The sequence below is a fragment of the Camelus dromedarius genome, chromosome 20 (genome assembly GCF_036321535.1).
Source record: "Camelus dromedarius isolate mCamDro1 chromosome 20, mCamDro1.pat, whole genome shotgun sequence".
NCBI lineage: Eukaryota > Metazoa > Chordata > Mammalia > Artiodactyla > Camelidae > Camelus > Camelus dromedarius.
The window spans coordinates 25914886-25935453 of NC_087455.1; the positions used below are offsets into that span (position 1 = coordinate 25914886).

General features: G+C 37.8%; 1 protein-coding gene across 3 annotated transcripts in view; it reads right to left on the reverse strand.

Annotated features, from left to right (window-relative positions):
* OXR1 (oxidation resistance 1) overlaps positions 1-20568 on the reverse strand; it is a 378919-nt gene that overhangs the window by 280717 nt on the left and 77634 nt on the right. The window lies entirely within an intron of this gene.

Sequence of the window (20568 nt, forward strand, 5' to 3'; positions counted from 1 at the left end):
AAAACAACCAGGGCTTTAATAAAATATATACTGCTTTTTCTTTTTCAATTCTGGTTCCTTCAATGAATTGTTCAACAACGATTAAAAGTATCAATTAAAAACTTATTTAGGCTCTATGGACACAGACATCCCAGGATTGTTAAGTAGATACTATTTAGTTTATTAATCAATACTTTGCTTTCTTACGAGAAAATACAGCCAAATATGGAAATGCGTCACATCAGCAGTATATGGAATATTTCAGGGAATTTAACTTTTCAAATAGCCTCTTATAAACTTATCCCTCTTACACGGTGTTAAGATATTTTCATGGACATTTTCCCAACATGATTTTAATTCTTTCTTGCTTTTTTTGCACATAACAGGCATTGTTTGATTAAATTTTACATTAGATAATTTAACCTTTTCATGATGACACGGGGTCATTATTACCAAAATTAATTATTGCTCTGTGTTGTAATACAGGAACACCCTCGGGAGTTTTTGAGGTTTCAAAAGCTGTTTTTCTTACTAAAGGCTATGATTCTTCATTTCTTATTCAAAGAATGGAAGCCAAAAGGGGTCTACAGTGAACACTGAGTTCGGAGCCACTGGACCCTGATTTGAGATTGAGGCCATTAAGTAATCGCCTTCATCCCCTAGGAGCTGTGTTTGGACTTTAAAAGCTAGTTCTTAGACACCTGAACTTCAAGGCTATCCCAGGAAGAAACTGTGAAGTGAGAGAGAACAGAAGGGTTTCCACTGGGCAAGACGACTTCTACTGCAGCCTAAAGAGTTTCACACTATCAGCTCTCCAGTCTACCTTGTTGCTCTAAGCCATCAAAGTCGTGTGGAAGTGATTAAACAAGGAGACCATTTGACTGAGGTGTCTCTAATACCTTGGTAGCCTGCGTGATAAACCAAAACCTCAGCCAAAGTCAAAGCATTCGAATCCAAGAAAGTGAAACTTAAGAACCACCAATCACAAACAGCCAATCAGATTTCCCAAAGTAAGACAATGGTTTAAACAGCTACAGCCAATCAGGTCATTGCTTTGCTTTGTTTTGCTTTGCCATCTTCTCTATTAACCGTTGCCCATAGCTCCTGTGGGTGGAGTGCTCCTCATCACCTTGGGTGTGGCACTGCCCCATTCTGATGCACATATGCTCAAATAAACGCTTGAAATAATTTTAATGTGCCTCAGTTTACCTTTTAACAATAAGCACCAATGAACTTCAAGGTGCAAGAAAGTGGTAGAATTTCTTAGATGTTGTGCTGTGCTTTTATGTTTAACTTAGAGTTTAAAGTTCTGTGAACCTTGACAGTGACAGATAGCATAATGCTGGCATTACACCAAGAATAAGGGCTGCCTGTCTCTGAAGGAGTGACCCAAATGTACAGGCTTGGGTTGGGGACATCATTGTCCCAGCACTTGCTACGGGATTAGTTAGCTGACTGGGTCTTTGAGCAGCTTTTCTTGAGAGTGGGGAAATACGGATTATATTTATCTTCACCCACCCTTAAAATGAAACTCCTAGCTTTTACTTCTTGATGGACTCACTGTATTTGCCACAATCACCTCTTCCTCCCCCTTGTAATTTGTTGCCTAATTTATTATGGTCTGGGAAGCCATAAGCTAAGTGTTCTAAAATTAAATCTACAATAAAAGTAATATTTTCCTGAGGGGCTAACCCATGGGAGGAAGTACATGGGCAATAAACATCACTGTATCTATTTTAGGATGTAAGAGAATTTAAAACTTGATTCATGGTCCTTAATGTGTTTTAGAATGACTAAGATTGCAAAATAAATTACGGTGCGATAAATGAGGTGTTATTGTCAATGGATTTAGAGCCCTGGAATCACCAGCTTGGTACTGACCTGATGCATACTACTTAAGTGTCTGATCATAATGAACACTTTCTGAGCATCTCATTACTTGGAAAATGAGTGTACCTGTATGACTTGCCTATAGCGTGTGCCCTCCAATAATCTAACTGAAATTAAATTCTAAGAGAGATGCAACCCTAGACTTCGAATGATTTTTTTTTTTCAGTCTTAAAATTTTCCACAGGGGAAAATAAAAAGCTATTTTGAGTTCTGCTTCTGACCCTTGGATTTTCCATTATCTGCTAAATATCCCAATGCCTTCATAGTGTTATTTAAAAAATACATTTATAAGTAAAATAAAAACAGAAGGAAAGCTAGATCAGTAAAATCAGAGAAATACCAAACACCCAACAATCTCAAAAGGGTAACTTCCTTCCCTAGACCCATGAGAACAGCAGCACAGGGCTCCTCCCAGCTCAGATGGGAACATGTAATTATGTCTAGATGGAGAGAGAGTTGGTATGGAATTCCTAGTAGCTTTGGGGTATTCAGTGCTGGTTACTTCTGATGCTAACTTCCACTAACAAACATCCAGAAAGAATGAGAAGTCTGCGTGCAGCTGCAGTCTGCTATTTGCCATCTACTCCTTACACTGTATTTGAAATTATGCTTTAAGGGTGGCTAATGGCTAAATTCAGTAGTTTTGTACATTTTTATTCTTATTTGTATCTTTGAGGCATGACATTGATGGACATTCTCATTTTTCAAAGCTTTTATTGATTTTTTTTGTGTGTGTGTACTCAGCTCCCCAACAACTTCCTAACTTGGATCAGTAAGGATTTTGCTAATCCTGAACTTCCCATTTCTAGCTTTATATTTCGGGTGTTTAGTCCTGAAGCAGATTCCTAACTATTCTTCCTTCTGTCTCTTTCCTATTGCCAATCATCCAACTTGTCAATTTCATATTAATCTTCTTAAAGGAGCCTTTTTAAAAATCTGCTAAAAACAACAACAACAACAAAACCCACTAGCCAAACCACAGAATAGAAGATTATCTCCTTAGTTCTAAGTTCCTATCTCCACCCTTATCTTCTCCTGTTTCTCTGCCCTTCCCTTCACCTCAGTTAAACCTGCAGACTCACTGTCTGGGCTTCACCCCACCCTTCTCAATGACTGTTCACGTCCAGGGATGCCTCCTACACCGCCCTAGCCACTCTCCCAACTTCACCTTCACTTGGGGCGAGGGCAAGAGAAGAAAAATAAAGGCAAGAGAGAGGTGAGAAAAGTCTCCATTATTGCTTCTCCACAACTGAGGGTATTAACATAACAAGCACTGCTTTGGGAAGCCTTTCTTAAATATGTAGGTTTATTATTCCTCAAGACAATGTCCATCACTTTTGTGCCAGACATATTATCTCTGAGCATTGTGATGCTTTTTGTGAGATGGTTAACTCAGAAAAGGAAGGCTAAACTCTATTGAAAAACTAGCTTAAGCAAGTGTATGAAGTATCTTCTCTGCCCTGTTCCTGGTCCTTGATCTTAAAAATTAGAGAATTTTAAACTTGAAATGGGCTTCCTAGTCCAACTTTCTAATATTGAAGGAATGCCTTGCCTCTGGCCAACTTTCCAGTACTGGAGTGACACCAAGGGTCAGAGAGATGCTTGGATAATATTCCTTTATAGACTTGAAGACCTCTGCATTCATCAGGGTTCTTGTTCATGGGGACTGTAGCCCAGCTAGCTTAAGTAGAAAGAATTTTATTACAGGATTATTAAGTAGTTACAGAAGTTCCCAGCCACATCACAAGAATTTTCTAGAAGAAATCTTGCTGCCACTCCCGCCTCTCCACAGCTGCAATGATGCTAAAGATGAGACCAATATCTACAGAAGGACCAAGTGCCTTTGCTGCCTTTTCCACATCTCACTTCTACACACTCCAAGCCACAGTCAGCAGAACCTGCTTGGAAGAGCCTAGAGCACAAGTAAGGTTCTAGCTGCAAGGGAGATTGAAAAGGTGCTTTTTGAGTTTCCAGGTTCCAAGCAGAGGAGGACATGCTAGAATGGGAGTAGAGTGGGTATCAATTGAGCCAACCTTCAGTGTCTGCCCTATGCACTCACCACACAATGAATGAGTTTGCTTCTCTCCTGGATAATGAGGCCATAGAGAGACCTGATTAAGAGTGTTGGCCCTGGACTGAGGCTACTAAGGTTCAAATCACATCTGAGACACTCCCTGTGTGATTTTGGGCACTCACATTATTTCTGTACATTTATTTTCTCTATAAAGGGGACACTTGTAATTCTTAACTCCTTTGCTTAGTGTAAGGATTAAGGACATTACAATGCAAAGTGCTTGAAATGCTACCTCTCACATATAAATTGCTCCATAAATGTTAGATGTAAATATTTCTATGAAATTGTGGCTATTATGTAAGCTGAACTAAGATCTGTGTGTACCTTTATCAGAAGACAGCTTATATGAATTGTAACAAATGGATCATATGATATCCCCAAAGTACCAAGGAGAATTTTCTCCCTAGACTTTTTGCCAGCTTGCTTTTGTAATATTGCTATTAAAGGATGGAAATAAATGTTATTAACCTGCCCCCAATTAGGTAACTGTCACAGCTCATCACTGCTGCTCCAGGGAAGGTAAGGAAAGGGTTCAGATATCCTTCTTCCTTGAAGAGAAAATCCCGTCCCAGCATGTTTACTTTGAGTTCTGAACAGAACTCTCTATTTCCATCCCTGAAAATAAAACAAAATAAAATAAAGAATCCAGACTGGGAGTCGTATGGGAAATAACAAAATGCTCTTTAATATTGTTTTGAGCCAATACTTTAAGGACAGTGTAACAGCGCAGCAACAAAAGCTTTTTGACAACTCAATTTCTTAGATAACTGAAAATCTCCATTTCCATTAGGGCCAGACCAAAGGAAAGAGCCTCCCTGGATTGGGCACATCATACCTAAAACAGCTCCTCCTGCCATTTCTTGAGCGCCTCTGCTTATTACAAAATTCTTTTAGATAAAAGTCTGGGATTCTGTCTGCCATATGTAACCCACTGGCTAGTTCCACACCCTGGCACTATATAAAATCATCCTCTCCTCATGCAAAGTGCTGCAGTCCTAGGACAGCACTGTCAAGGACGGGCAGCTGTTTACATGTGGTGCAGCATGGCACTACCATTAAGGACGGGAGCTCAAGGGTCCTTCTTCCTGACTGTGTGATCTTGGGGAGGTGCATTAACCTCTCTATGCCCATTTTATTATCTGTAAAATGACTGATAATAAGTATCCCTACCTTACCGAATTGTGAGGACACTGAATAATACACTAAGCATTAGTTATCATTAGCGATTATCATCATCACCATCATCACAGACTCCATATTGGCCTTAGAGTTAACTAACACTTTCTAATGAAACCATCTTTATGAGATTCCATTCTATTTTTATGTACCTTTAATAGACAGGGTTCATTTTGTCAGTCTCTTCCAACAGATGACAGTCAAAAGTATGCACCATCCTCTGCATGTGATTTAACTATTATAGCAGCCAGATGAAGTCTTCCCCCTTGCCCATTTGTTTTTGCTCCATATTGTTATAAATGCCACAGACTGCAATAGGTACAGGAGCTCATCACACTTCTGGTTTATATTGACCTTATGGACAAATAAAACCCCTTGGTCTTTTCCCGAGGAGCTACTATTATGCCAAGTGTTTTTCATCTCACAGTTTTATGGGTGATTTTTTTTCTCCTTTTTTTACCCAAAGTGCTATATGGTAAAAGAATTCTGCTTAGGGACAGCTTTGACTTGGTTTGTGTGATTTATGAATTCAGACCATTTTGGTAAATAGGATAAACAAAATAAAGGTGATTCCCATGGTACTGAAAATTCAATTCTCTCTCTGGCTCCTCCACCAGACTATTAGCTAGATGAAGCCTAAGAGTCAATCTTGATCATCTTTTTATTTTTTTTTGGTCAAAAGTATGCAGTCAATACATGATGAATTGCCAACCTCTATACAGTAATGATTTGCTCCCTTTGTTTTTATCAACCATGTGCAAGATAATCTTGATAGATCTGTGAACACTGCATCAATTTCTTCATAATATAGTCTTTCAAATGATGCAGTGACAAGGCACACATCTGGTTTACAACCAATGCTTCATTTTAATGCAGTCTTGTAGCTGCCTAGAGGATGTAACACATGTCAGCGATAACACATTCCCAAACTAATATGGCATGGCTTATTACAGCTACTGGAGATAAATTCAGATGTATGGAAACCAGTGATGTTAACCATGTAAAATGCAAGGGAGTTTTACAAAGAGAAATTTAAAAACACCTTTCATGCTATAACCTAATTAAAACACTGATCAACAGTGTTCTTGCCTCATTACACAAGCAACTCAAGGGATGACAACTGCTTTTCTGATCATTTATTACTAACAATAGGAAAACATGATTTCCATTGAAATAGACACTTTCAAATGAAATGAGCATGCTCTCCAGAGACATGTTTATCAATCCTTCCTTGCCCATGTACTTCAAGTCTCTCTCCCCTCCACCCTTCGAGGCATCCAGGGGGAAAAAAGTGTAAATAAAGAGTATAAAAGTTCTTCCTTCTAGGTAAGCCTAGTTGTCTTTGTCCCCATGGTTACTTGTGATGTACAAAAAACAGAGAAGAGCCAAGACTTTGGGTGTCAGCTGTGATTACCCAGGTGATTACCCAGTTTCCAGGAGAGACATAAAAATTTACTGAAATTATATTACAGAGGACCTAGCACAGTGCTCAGTATGGAAAACACTCCCACAGTCCCCCATTCCCATCCCCATCCCCATCCCCACAAAACAAAACAAACCAAAAAACCTCACTGTCATTCACAGAGCTAGAAAGGAGAATTTGGAGTAGAGAAGGAGCTATCGTATTGCCGGACCCTCTGGCAGGGCTGGGCTATGGGGCGAAAGTGCATCATCGCAAACATGGTTCACGTGGAGGAGGACGCCCAGCAAGTGTGTAAACGCAGCTCAAGAGACCTGAGCCAGGGTCAGCCTGGCAAGCAGCTCTGGACCAACATTACAGAAAAGGATTCAGGACAGGAAGTAAACGTAGGATTTCTGTTTGGAGGATTTGCACTCAATTGAAAAAAATCAGCAATGAGAAAATAAGACAGTATGTTGCATTATACCTTTAAATCAGAATTATATGTATGTATGTGTGTGTGTGTTTGTGTATATATATATATACACACACATATATATACACACACATATATTATACATATTTTAACTTAGGGATCTGGATTAATAAACAAAGAGAGAAAATGCAACTCCAAATTTACATAAAGACTCACAAAGTAACAAAGCTAGCAGGCACTTTGAATTTCATTCTTGGACTCTGTAATTTGACCATAAAGAAACAAGGTGTCCAGAGAGAAGGTGATTTAACAATGGAGACAGTTACTGCAGAGGGACTTAAAGCTGGCTTTCCTGATTTCTGGTCAGTTAAAAACCTGATTTTCATACATTCATTCTCTAGATATTGATATCACATCGATAGGAAAGCTTCATTTATAAACCATAAAAACAAAAAGAACACCATCTGAAGGAAGACTAATTTCAAAAGAAATGTTTACTTATTGCTTATTAAGAATCTAACATTTAGAATTCTGTACATTATGGTTTATTAATTTTGCTGCAGCTAAGAGATTACAATTAGTAACCGTTTCACACATCCGCCTGCACCTGAAGTTGTGGTGTAATTAGAGGTATATTTACGCTATTAAAATACTGAATTATAAGGGACATCAGATGAATTTTTTAATTAAATCCTGTCTTCAGAATGTCACTGTAAAAAAAAACTCAGTAATACCGGATATTCTATAATAAAGGACATTACTTCATGAACAAACCAACCCTGATGGTTGGACAGAAACTTCAGATGACTATACTATGAAGAGGGATGTGATGAGAGTCAGAAATCTCTTTCGGGTCAACAGTAAATGACGTGAACAGTAAAGACACAGCCTGTCCGTGTAAATCCCACATCTGCAGATGGCTGAGGAGCTTGGAAGGGTGACCTGACAGCCAGCATGGACCTGCTCCCCTTATGTCTTCTATTCTGTCCTGCTCTGCCTCACTGAGATTTTGCTCCTACCTTCTCCTTTATATCCAAACAATTATTCCCTCTCCACACACTTCCTATCCATTGCCTCAAACGTGCTCAAATCTTTCCAATCTAAAGCCCTTCCTCCTCCTTGATCTGGATTCCACCTCATGACCAGCCCCCTCTCTCCCACTCATCACACCCCAATTTACTGACTAAAGGCCAATGTATACCGTATCCACATCATCCTTCTCCCTCACTCATAAGCTGGTGCATTACAGTGCTTGTCCTGCCATTCCAGAGAAACTGTTCCCTTGGGTCACAAATAAATGGGATCCTAATTTCCACCCTTCATAGCTTATATTTAATTCTCACTCTGAATGCTTCATTGTTTAGCTATCTACTTCTTAGATAAACTCCTCTTCCTTTAAAACTCTGCATTGGTTTTTTCAACAAATGTCAAGCAAAATCCCTCAGTTAAATAGCCTGCCCACATAACAGATGAATCTGATGTTGAATTATTGTAGCAGTGACTATTGCCACTCTGTGTTTCACTGAAAAGAAAATTCCCTTCTTTAAATCTCTCATTAATCTCCTTCTCCATACACAGAAATCATATCTAGTCTTTCAAGACTCTATGAAAAAAACACTACCATGAAATCATATATCTGATAAGGACCTGAATCAAGGATATGTAAAAGAACTTTTGTAATTCAATAATGAGAAGTCAAATAACCCAATTAAAATATGGGCAGATATGAATAGCGTTTCTCCAAAGAAGTAGCCAACAGGCATATAAAAGATGTTTAATATATTATCATTAATCATTAAGAATGTACAAATCAAAACCATAGTGAGATACTACTCAAACCCACTAAGATGGTGCAATTCAAAAGACAGATAACAACAAGTTGCTGGCAAGGATATGGAGAAACTGTCACTCACAGAGTGCTGGAGGGAACATAAAATGATGTAGCTACACTTTGCAAAATAGTCTGGCAGTTCCTAAAGAAATTAAATACAGAGTTACCATATGACCCAGCAATTCTAGTCCTAATTACTACCCAAGATAAATGAAAATAACATCCACATAAAAACTTGTACCATGAATGTTTGTAGTGGCATTATTGATTCCAAAATGTGGAAACAACCGAAGTGTCCATCAACTGATGAAGGCATAAATGAAATGTGTATCTATTTATATTTAAAATGCAGTCTATATTTAGATACAGTACATCTCTTTAGTGGACTATTATTTGGAATTATTTGGAATAATGAAAAGGAATGAAGTACTGATGTATGCTACAACTTGCATGAACCTTGAAAACATTAGGCTAAGTCAGAAATGCCAGTAACAAAAGACCATGTATTATTATATGATGCCATTTACATGAAATGTCTAGAAGAGGCAAATTCATAGAGACAGAAAGTAGATTAATGTTTGCCTATGGCTGAGGGGGGAGCTGGGTAAGGGAGGGAATGGGGAGAGACTGCTACAGGGTATGGGATTTCTTTTGGGGTGAAGAAAATGTTCTACTAATTGGATGACGGTTGCACAACTCAGAATATACTAAAAGATATTAAACTGTATTTTTTAAATGGGTGAATTATATGACACATGAACTCTACTTCAATAAAGCTGTTATATATATTTTTAAACCATGAAAAGCAGAATGGGCAAGGATGGCCTCCAGCACTATACATTCCCCTTTGACTGTTTCAAGCATTAAGGAATTGGAATTATTGCTCTCAACTTGTATACCAAAAAAATTAGGCTGAAATTTACATCAATTTGATGCCACAGCTAACAGGAAAAGAAGTATGATCTTATATGCTGGCAATGTTCTCCTCTTGTCAAAAAACAACTTTAAAAACTAGCTAAAACTGTTAGTTAAATATTATCAGAAGGATCTTCTGCATATCAATTATACCCAAAGTCATTATTTTTGGCAGTCACACTATAAATCTAGACTCCAGAGAGACAGTTTTATACCATCTGTTCTTAAACTTGAGCATCAGAATCACCTGGAGGGCTCGATAAACTATAGATTGTTGGATCCCAGCCCCAGAATTTTTGATTCAGTAGGGCTGGGGTGGAGCCTCTAAGTTTTCAAACGATGCTAATTCTGCTAGCCCAAAGACCACACTTTAAAAACCCTCACTGTTCTATACTAATCTATTTAGTTTACTTGTGGCCTTACTTATGACTAATTTATCTCAAAGACAGTTATCAAAATCAAGCCTGTTACAGGAACCATATGGTAGATTAAAACGCCATATTAGAACTACTTGATTGAGAGAAAGCTATTGCAATAAGACAATGGTGTACTGAATTTCCATCTCTTGAGCTTGAAATATATGGTGAGGCTCAGGCAGTGGTAGCACGTGCAGAATCAGAAGGTCATAAAGAAAGTCAGGCATGAGAGAATTAGATTAATGCAAAAGAACTAGAAGAGAGAACAATGAAGTTTTGCTCCTGGGGGCAGTGAGATGACAGTCACTAGGGCATCAATGCACCCTAACCGGCCTTCAGTTTCCGAACCACATTCTTAATTTTGTGAAGCCCAATGGTACCACCGTCTCAGTGTTCCACTGACACTTTCTCATGATGCTGTTTCTCAAGTACAGCAAGCTTGACTGTATGGCTGAGACACTGTCCTCATTCCAGAGTTATTTCTACAATAACCTGTTCCTACTTAAGATAGACTTGAGTGGGTAGCTTTCCTCAAAAGTCCAATAAACAACTTTCCCAAATGATCTTAATATGACAGGTTGATGGGCCAGCTCTAACAAGATGATGCTTGATAGAGACATGTGCTCATTATGGACTCACAGCTCATATCTGATAACCACATGAAAAAACTGGCAAAAACACTTATAAAATATATGACCAGAAAAAGAAGACAGCAGTCCCATATTGCCTGAGGTCAAACCAAACCTGGTTTTTGTGTTCAGTTACTAACCAAATTTTCAAAAACAGAAGCAAAGACAAGCTAAGGCATATTCAGGGTAGGACAGAATCTGGGATTGGAAAGTGTGTAACTGAGTAAGGGTTAAAGGAATCAACATGTTTAGTTTAAGAAAATTTAAAGAAAGGCAGAGGAGGAGAAAAAGATAGCTTTTATCTAATGATTTTAGTGATGCCCCAAATAACACCGACTGTAAGAAACAAAAAAAAATTCCATAGTCTAAGTTTGGAAAATTCCGATTATTGTATCTTCCTCTTAAATATCTCCAGTATAGACTAGAATATGGAACACTGCCTTCCATGTAGTAGGTTCCCAATAAACATCTGTTGAATGAATTAGCCCAATAAAGATTTTGTGAAGTATTGAAATCAAGTAATCTACTGTTTGAGCTGTTGCTCCCCCAAATAATCTGGCTGGTTCCCCCTCCTCCTTGTGAAACCTGTTAACATATACCATGGAATTAGCGGTCTTTAGAAGATATCTGCGAAAATGTTGTATTAGACACAGCATATATGGTTTTAGGTAAAAATTTCTTTAAATAGTAATTAGAGTAGTAGCCTTAGATCCAATGCAAAGGAAAATCTGTAATAATCAGAAGAGCCCCAGATCATGCAGGAAGCCCATGCAGCCGGGAACTCACAGGGAGGATTTGGAGGAAAGTCTGGATTATCGCTGTTAGCATTTCTGTTGATGGGATTCATGGTTTGGGTAGTTATCTGAACTAGATCAGTAGTTCCCGATCCTTAGTTTCAAGTAGAAATACAAATCTGAAAATTAAAATTGGAATCTACTTTTGGGCTAAATACTTCTGCTTTTATCAATTAGAGACAATGATTACTATTTATTATCATCTTCTCTTCATAAAGGAAGACCATTTTGATATCAAATAATCATTGTAGTATTCCATTTTGGACAAAATAAAGAAATTCGGCAAAATTAGTCTGATATTATCTTTATTTTTCTCATTTTGTAACAAGATGGTTCATCACTGACTGGTCCTTATCTCTGAGCCCCAACTTTGTAACTAATTTCCTATGTGACCTTGCAGCTTCCTTCTAGAAAATGTTCCATGATTTTAAGCAAATACCCTGCCAGTGCTGGTCAATAATTTATGGTGATGTGAAAAGGCTAAGGGACAGTTAGAAAGGGCAGAAGATGACAGAACATGGATCTGAGGAAATTTCTCCAAAGTGTAGAGGTTAAAAATCAAGATCACTGGAGGAACAGAGCTGTTTCACTTTCTCAAATATCAGGACAGTTCCTACATTAGCTCAAATGAGCCAGAGCTCTAATTCAGAGCTGAAAACATATCCACAAAACTCCTCAGTGCCCAGCAACAAATGTCTGCATACATTAGATACAGAATAACCTTATGACAGTTGAATCACTTCACCTCTTGTTTCAATGCTGGACCTTTTTTCTTAAACTAAAATCTTCCCAATCATATTACTTATATATATGAACACATTATAGTTCACGGCTGGGGAATTAGACTGAGTGCTCTAGTGAACATTCAGCCATTCATGAGTGCAAAGCATCTGTTGAGCACCAGGTGCCAACAATGTGTAAGATGACCTCATCTCTGTTGGAGCAGTTGGCTGTCCAGATACGTTCTAACTGGGAAGTGGAAGCTTCATATATTTCATCATACGTGTCCCGGTAACAGCTGTAGCTCAATGTTCAACTCAATCAATCACATTTATAACTTGCCAAATACAATACGTATTTTATAAGTCTGTTTTGTTCTCCAAATGCTTAAAATCTGAACTTATAAAAATTATGGAGGGATACCAAGCAAATCATCACTTCAAGAAAATTGCTTTCTCTTACTCAGTTCATGAGAACCCAGAAGTAATAAACATAATGAAAGCTTTCACATGTAAGCAAAGAAATAGATGGCTTTCAAATGTTTTCATACCATTATCTTTTCAGTCACTTCAAATATCTGGCTAGTTTTCCATAAGAACACTAAAAAGAATATTATAGGTTGAAAAAGATCATCAAAATTTCAGTGAGCCTGATTCTGTGCAACTTCTGTATCCAAAGGCAGTTTTATGATACTATAAAAACCTCAGGGAAAATGTCTGAATGAGAATGCACCCAGGGACATCACTTAGCTTGAATTTCAATTTTTTTCTGTCATAGTCATGAAAGCACTTTGTATCAGTAATCTAAAACCAAAGAGTAGTTAACCTAATCTAATTTTTTTTTGTCAAATGTTGCAGTAAAACCAATTTTCGGTTACAGCAGGAGTCCAGGAAGCTAGTAGGCATAAAGATGAAAAAGCATCTGGAACAACAGTATCCCTCCTGCATGAAATGTATCTGTCAGAAAAGATGGTGGAGTCTCAGAACCTCAGGCTTTACCACGAGCTCTCAGCTGAACCAGGGAGGCCCAGTGTGCCTGGCTCCTTAGGAATCATCCATCAGCAGAGGCTATTCTGTCTCTGTCTAATGCTGCTGAGCCGCTCTGAATACTTAGCACTGAAGTTGTAAAATCATGCACTATTTTATCCAAGCAGACCTAGACCAAAGGAATATTTTCACTTGAGTTCAACTTGGTATCTATTATTAATAGTTTCAACTCACCAATATCATTTATGTGAACTCTGTGAATGTGAGAGCAGTTAACTTTCCAAATTCTGGGAAATCAAAACACATTCAAAGGCTCAAAATTGTTACCAAGAAATATAGATATTTCTTATTACTTGGGATTAGCATTAATAAGTTCAGTATCATTGAGCAATGAACTAATTGATTTTGTTCATAACAAAAAAGGAGTCTGCTGAACCACCAGTAGGAAAACTCTAATGTTATCTGATAAAGAAAATGCAATTATTACAAAAAGATGGAAAATGCATAAGTGCTAAACATGACTAAAAATAAACAGCAGGAAAGTAGTAATGATAAACCTGCAGAGATGCTTCCTAGATATCACCTGGTAAAAATGCATCCAGGAAGAAAGATGCTTCCTTTTATAAGCAGAGGTCTAGCAAAAGAAAAACCCAGTAGGTTGAATATTATATGCTTGTAAGACAATGTTATCCCATTTTAGGCAATGAAGTCATTTTCAAACTTTCTCAGTATACTGAATCTACAACCCCAGGGTGCCAAATGAAAGTGGCAGGCATCCACGGATGATTTCTTCTGTGACCTGGATCAATATACTATTGGCAATTAATACTTTGGATTGGAGCCAGTTTGAAATAATTCCAAGTACACCAGAAGCTCCAGACTTCTTGATTTTATGGTCCAAGTAAACTGGGGGAGGAGTGGGATCAACATGGTGGTTCCAACTTTTATCTTGCCAAGTAAAGACACAAAAAATAATACACTAACTTATATCTGGAAACAGTACCATAAAAGAAACAATATTTTACCAGCAAAAGTGTAGAAAGGCCATAATCTTAGAATAAAGGTGAATTTTTTTTTCCCAAGAAAGGACATCTAGTACTTTCATGCCAACATTCTCTCCAAAACACGTTAGCACTTGGATGGATGTTACATTGCATCTGGTTCCTCGCTAAAACCATGCACATAAACAACCAGTGTAAAATAGACATTTCATTGCTTAATTCACTTTTGCATTTATATAGAGAAATTAACTTTGAAGTTCATTGTGGGGATTTCAAAATAAATGTAAAATAGGAGTTGGATAATAGATAATGTAGTCTGAATTTCCACAATTTACAAAAACATTCATTCATTTACTGTAAAACTCCTTAATGCAAGATATTTTTGTGGATGAAATTTCTTTTATATCATTATTCAGATATATCAGGTTTATTGGATCCTTTAAAATGGATGATAATAAGACACAGGCTATACTTGTGAAAAAGGTTTTTCATTAACTTATTTTTCTTTTCATTATTACATCTCATTAATCATATCTGCTGTGTGTTTATTTTAAGAATATAATATGAATTGTTTTAATAAAATTTGAAGATCACAGAGAGGTCCTTTTAAATTTAAATCAGATCAAGACTCCAGTCTCAACACTCAGTTCTTCCCAGTACTGAATTTCCCTAAATTTATATTTTAGATGAAATTTTGCCTGTAATCTGATAAGTGAGGGCAAGGTTTCACATCACATTAAGAATACAGTTCAGTCTTTCTCATGACCTACATGGCCCCTGCTACCTCTCCAAGCCCAATTCTGAGGACTCTCCCCTCTATTGGTTGTTTCCACTAAACTAGCTACCTGCATGGTTCCTAAGACACACCAGGTACATTTCAGTCTCAGGGCTTTTGTCCCTCTGTTTCTCTGCCTGAAACAGCATTCCTCTGTAGGTTGTACAAACCGTTCCCTCTCTACTTAAATGCCACCTTGTCCAAGAGACTTTTCTTGACCAACTCCCTACTCCCGCCATCACCCTGCTTTTCTACCTTTTCATTCTGCTTGATTATTCTTCAAAATCCTTATCCCTATCTGATACTATAAAACATATTTGTTAATCTGTGTATCTGTCTTCAGTACTAGAACATAAGCATAATGAGACTAGGGACTTCTGTTTCCTTCAACATTCTATCCACAGCATTGAAATCTGTATATTGTAGGCACTCAAAATATTTGTTGAATGAAGAAATGGATGAATAAAACAAATTAAAAATAGGATTTAAAAGACTCCTAATTTACATAAAAATAATGCAATTAAACTATACTAATGTATCTAACTGCACAGTAATTAAATTCCTATAAAACGCATAACAATAATCCTAGTCTTTAGAAAAGAACATAAAACCAAGTATAAATGAATGAATCTAACTCTTAATGACTATACACCTGAGTTGAAAAGTGTTTTTTTCCTCAATCGAACTGGAATAGTTTTAAAATTAGCTGAACTGTCTTCACAATCATAAAAACACTTAAAAAAATAAAGAAACAAATAAAATCCAACAAGCAAACAAATAAACACAAGAAGACAATGAGGGATATGTACCAAGATAACACTATCACTGAAAATTTGTACACCAGTGGCAAACAATGTTTAAGATTTTACAGTCAATTTAATTTTGATCATGCTGAAAAAAATGCAACAGCCTACATAACTATTTTAATGACTAAAGTTATTTCATAGACCATTCATTGGTCTTTACCTTAATTATTAAAGTCTAAAAAGAGCTGGTGTTTAGTGCCTCTAGCATTAAGGGTTGGAATGGACTGCCCGGTTTTACATTAAGGCGTCTACAGAAAGGAGGATTCTGTGATTATTTACTGTAGTTGTTTCACAACAGAGTAAATTCAGATTCCTCTGAGACTGATGAAAAGACAAATTTCAAAGCATATTTATAGACCTGGATGATGTTCAAAAGGAAGTTGATACATGGGACCATTATCAATCCCTGAAGAGCACTTGATTTTAGTGTTTATACTTTTTTCCCGAGACTAATCATGAGTTGGTGATGATCAATCAGCTGTTTCTAATGACTTGTGACCAATGTTGAATTTGGGAAGGAGGGCTGGTCAAAGTCACAGGTGTAGGCTCTGGTCATAAAAGAAAGCAGAGCTAATTGGTCCCTGTGGGAACTGAACCTGCAACCTCAGACTCATTAACTCCACAAGAAAGCAAACTCCTCTAAGCAGACGAAAACTTACCAATTGTCTTCCAAGTGTGATTCATGTCTATTTGGCACTAGTATTTAAGAATAAAAATAAAATACTCTGTTTTGCTAATTATTTGATTATGTAAGGAGAAAGAATCTGAGGTAGACATATATGGAGAAAAACATCCAGGAGGTTTCCTATAAATATTTAATTTTTAGAAAGCTATTTCTAAAGGCACATAGCTCAAAGCCAAAAACAGTCAGGAACTCTAAAAATATAATGTGTTTTCTTAAAGTGTCAAGCCCAAATCAAAATAGCATTAATCATGTTAATAATGAGGGGTTTCTATCTGAAAGGGCATGTTATGAACAGAAAGACATATGGAAATTTTTCAGAATCTGGTAAATGGACTTTCATCCAAATCATTGCATTACAGGGGGAAGGGTATACAGCTCAAGTGGTAGAGCGCATGCTCAGCACACAAGAGGTCCCGGGTTCAATCCCTGGTACCTCCTCCAAGCGGAAATCAATGAAGAAACCTAATTACCTCCCCATCAGAATATAAACAATACAAGCAAATCACTGCATTATAACTAAATGTGTTATGTCATTTGGGGGAACACACTGAGTTTTCATTTTGGCTATTTTATTCTCTCCTTACTTTCTGTCCTGGGTTATTTTCTCCTTATTTGTTCTCCCCTAAACTCAACTTACCTCTTCTTGTATGTTCTGGACCTACTCCTTTACAAGCTGAACAGCTCCACTTTCAAGAAGATTAAGTTTTAGGCCCTCAAGCCCACCTTCTCTTTCCAGAACTTTAAAGGATTAGTCATTCATTCTACATGCACTTCCCATGCTGAGCAATACTCACAGTATCTAATCAACGAAGCTTTCCCTAGCACTCAGAAGGTCTCAACTTTTTTTCAGTTAGAGGCATTAGCTTTATATTTATATCTAACCTTTCTATTTTTTCCCTCTTCTCCAATAACAGGCTATTGACAATTGACTTTTAAACTTTACTGTAAAACATGGGATAATAACTTCCCTTCCAGTCTCTACTTATCCACATTTTCCCTCCTGTGGGTTCTGATCCCTCCAAAAACAGAGACAGTTCAAGTCCCCACTTGCTCTGCTACCACGAGTCCTGTCCCTAAGAGACCACCACTCAACAGTGTAAACAGGAGAACGAGTTTGCAGAAGAGTGGCCAAGGCAGCTTTTGAGAAAAGATCCTAATTCATCCCCTATCCCCTTCCTTAGAATAAATGGGCTGCTCTGTCTCTCCAGAATGTTTTTTTTCTCCTCAATGCAGATGCCAAAGAATGATATGGAATGATTCACTTCCTCGCTTATTTATTAAAGAAGAAAGTAGATAAAAATATCATAAATTATGTGAATAATCTGACAAAGCAAATTCTACATCTTTCTCAACTCTAGGATTCTAACACACTATATGCAGAGAAAGAGGAAAACTGAAAGCAGTTTTAATCTCTTACTAGAGTACTACTGAACTTGCCAACATTCATAATAGCATTTTATACTAACTATACGCATATTCAGTAAAGCCCATTCACCACTTCCAACTTTAGCCAGCACATCAATAACTCTCACAGTTCAGACCCTGTTATATTTCCAGTTTATGGGAGAGCATGATGGACTATTTTGTTGACTTTTGATAAAAATCTATTAGTCAACTGTAAGAGAACATTTCTTTGACAGTTATCAGCATTTTCAATGTTTATGAGGGACTAAATCTGGTGAAAGGGTGAGCATGCGTGATGGGTCCTTTTCTAAAATAAAAAAGGGAAGGAGTTGACAAGACACTTTCTCTGAAATCACATATTTTCTCCACAGCCTTGGTGCCTGCAGTTCAGGGAGCAGCAATAAGACAGGTCCTCACCAGGTACTCAGAACAGCACAGCACCTTGTGACCCCGAGAAAGCGGAATAATTTTCATCTCAAGAGAAGTATTTACAATAGTAAAAACAAAAATCAGAAAACACATGAAGGTCCTGGATGCGTGAAATCAATAACACGACTGCCAGACAATGTCACCAGCCTTTACACGTGATGATGTTACTCTACACCCTTCGAATAGAGAGACGGCCTTAGAAACCATTCAGTGAAAACAGAAGATGGCAAAATATCCTGCATGGTTTGAGTTCACTTTTGCAAAAATATGTGAGTATATGTAGAAAAGAATATACCTCAGCATTTATAGCTGTGGTTTTCTATAAATGGTAGGGTTTACATTTTTTATTTCTACCTTATAATTTTCTATAGAGTTTGACTCTTTGTAATTAGCATATTTCTTTGCTTTTTGAAATAAATGCAAAAGGTACATTTATATTTAGGAAAAATAAGCCATTTCTTCCCGAGCAGAAAAAAAACAAATATCCAGTTCGATTTTCAAACCACCCTGGATATACCTTTCAGAGCACTTATCATATTAAATTAAGTCATCTGATCACAGCCTTCCCTCAGTATCCACAGGGGGCTGGTTCCAGGACCAACCCACCAACGATACCAAAATCCACTACACTTAAGTTCCACAGGGAGCCCTCCATCTCCCCAGTTTCCGCATCCACAGGTATGGAAGGCCAATAGTATTTACTGAAAAAAATCTACACATAAGTGAACCTGCTCAGTTCAAACCCATGCTGTTCAAGCATCAACCACAAGTTAGTCCCCCTGGCTAACCTGTAAGCTCCTATAAGAGCAGTCCTTACTTTTAATCAACCCTACATTCCTGTGGTTAGTGCAGAGCACGGCACATGGCACATTACAGATGCTCAACAGATCGTGACTGGCTATTTGACTTCTTACTTTCATCCACTGTCCTCTTGCTTCCATACCTGGCTCTAGTTGAATCACCTTCACCTCTGCCAGGTACCCTAATGTCTTCAAGATTCTGTGGGACAAAGCTGAAGTGTGTGCAGGCACCACAATGAAAATCAACTTGGGGTCAAAAGATGTCATTTGGCAAAGTCAGCTGAGCCACCACTAGAATCTCTCTCTACATACCAGTCCCCATATGTACAGTAACACCAAACTAACGGAAGCAGGGGTGCAGGAGGGTCTAGGGGAGTAGAAAGTACTGGATTTAGAGGTGGAGGGTCTTCATGAGATGGGCAATTGAAAATCCATTTCACTTGAATTACAGCAAAGTGCTGGCATCTTTCTGTCACACTTCTTTTGTTATCATGATGAAAATCTGACAATTTCTTGCCGGTAACACAACACGTGGAACTAAGATTTATATTAGGTAGTTCAGATTGCTCACTTTATATAATTTTGGAAGTTCAACTAAGTTGCTGCTAGCAACAATCTCCTTACCTCTCCTAGGAAATTAGGGGGCTCATTCCCTTTCCCCGCATCCTACCCTCAATGCTACTGCTAATGCCTGCTAGTGTTCCCAGGTCCAGATACTCATCTCCTTCCAGGAGAGGCTCCGGGATTTCCATCTGGGAGGACATTAAGGGAAGCATTCTGGTTGGAAATGAGAACCAGGGCACTTGCCTTGAAGCCACATGCACATAGCAAGGACATTATTTTCACACCAACATTTTTGTTTTTATAGGGGTAGCTGTGTTAGGTGCACCAGATGGCTGCCTGACTTCTGCTACTTAGTGGGCATACTGGGCAAATTACTTAACTCTCTGTGCCTAACTTTTCCATTGGTGGAAATGCAAATAACAACATTAAATTCCTAATAAGGTTGCCGTAAGGAATCTTTGGGCTAAGTGTCTGAAAAAAAAGTGCCTCGTACATGATAAACGCCATGTCATTGTTCACTATTGATAATATTTACTTAGATTGCATATCATAAAAACTGTATGTTTTATAACATTTTTCTTATAAATATTATAAAAACATTTTTTAAAGGAAGAATTGAAGACGATTATCAAGAAAGGAAGCTCTGAAAGTCCTTTCAAGCCCCCCCTCGGCATCACACCATTTCCCCCTTTGTGCTATAGACATGGGACCCTTTCTCAACTCTTTGTACCTCAAGTCTCCTGCTAACGATCTCTGCCACCAGCAACATTTCCTTCCCTGAGATCATAGCCAGGAGCCTCTCACCTGTTGGTGGATGCCTGCAATTGCTCTGTACATCCCTTTGTCTCTCTCAAAACGA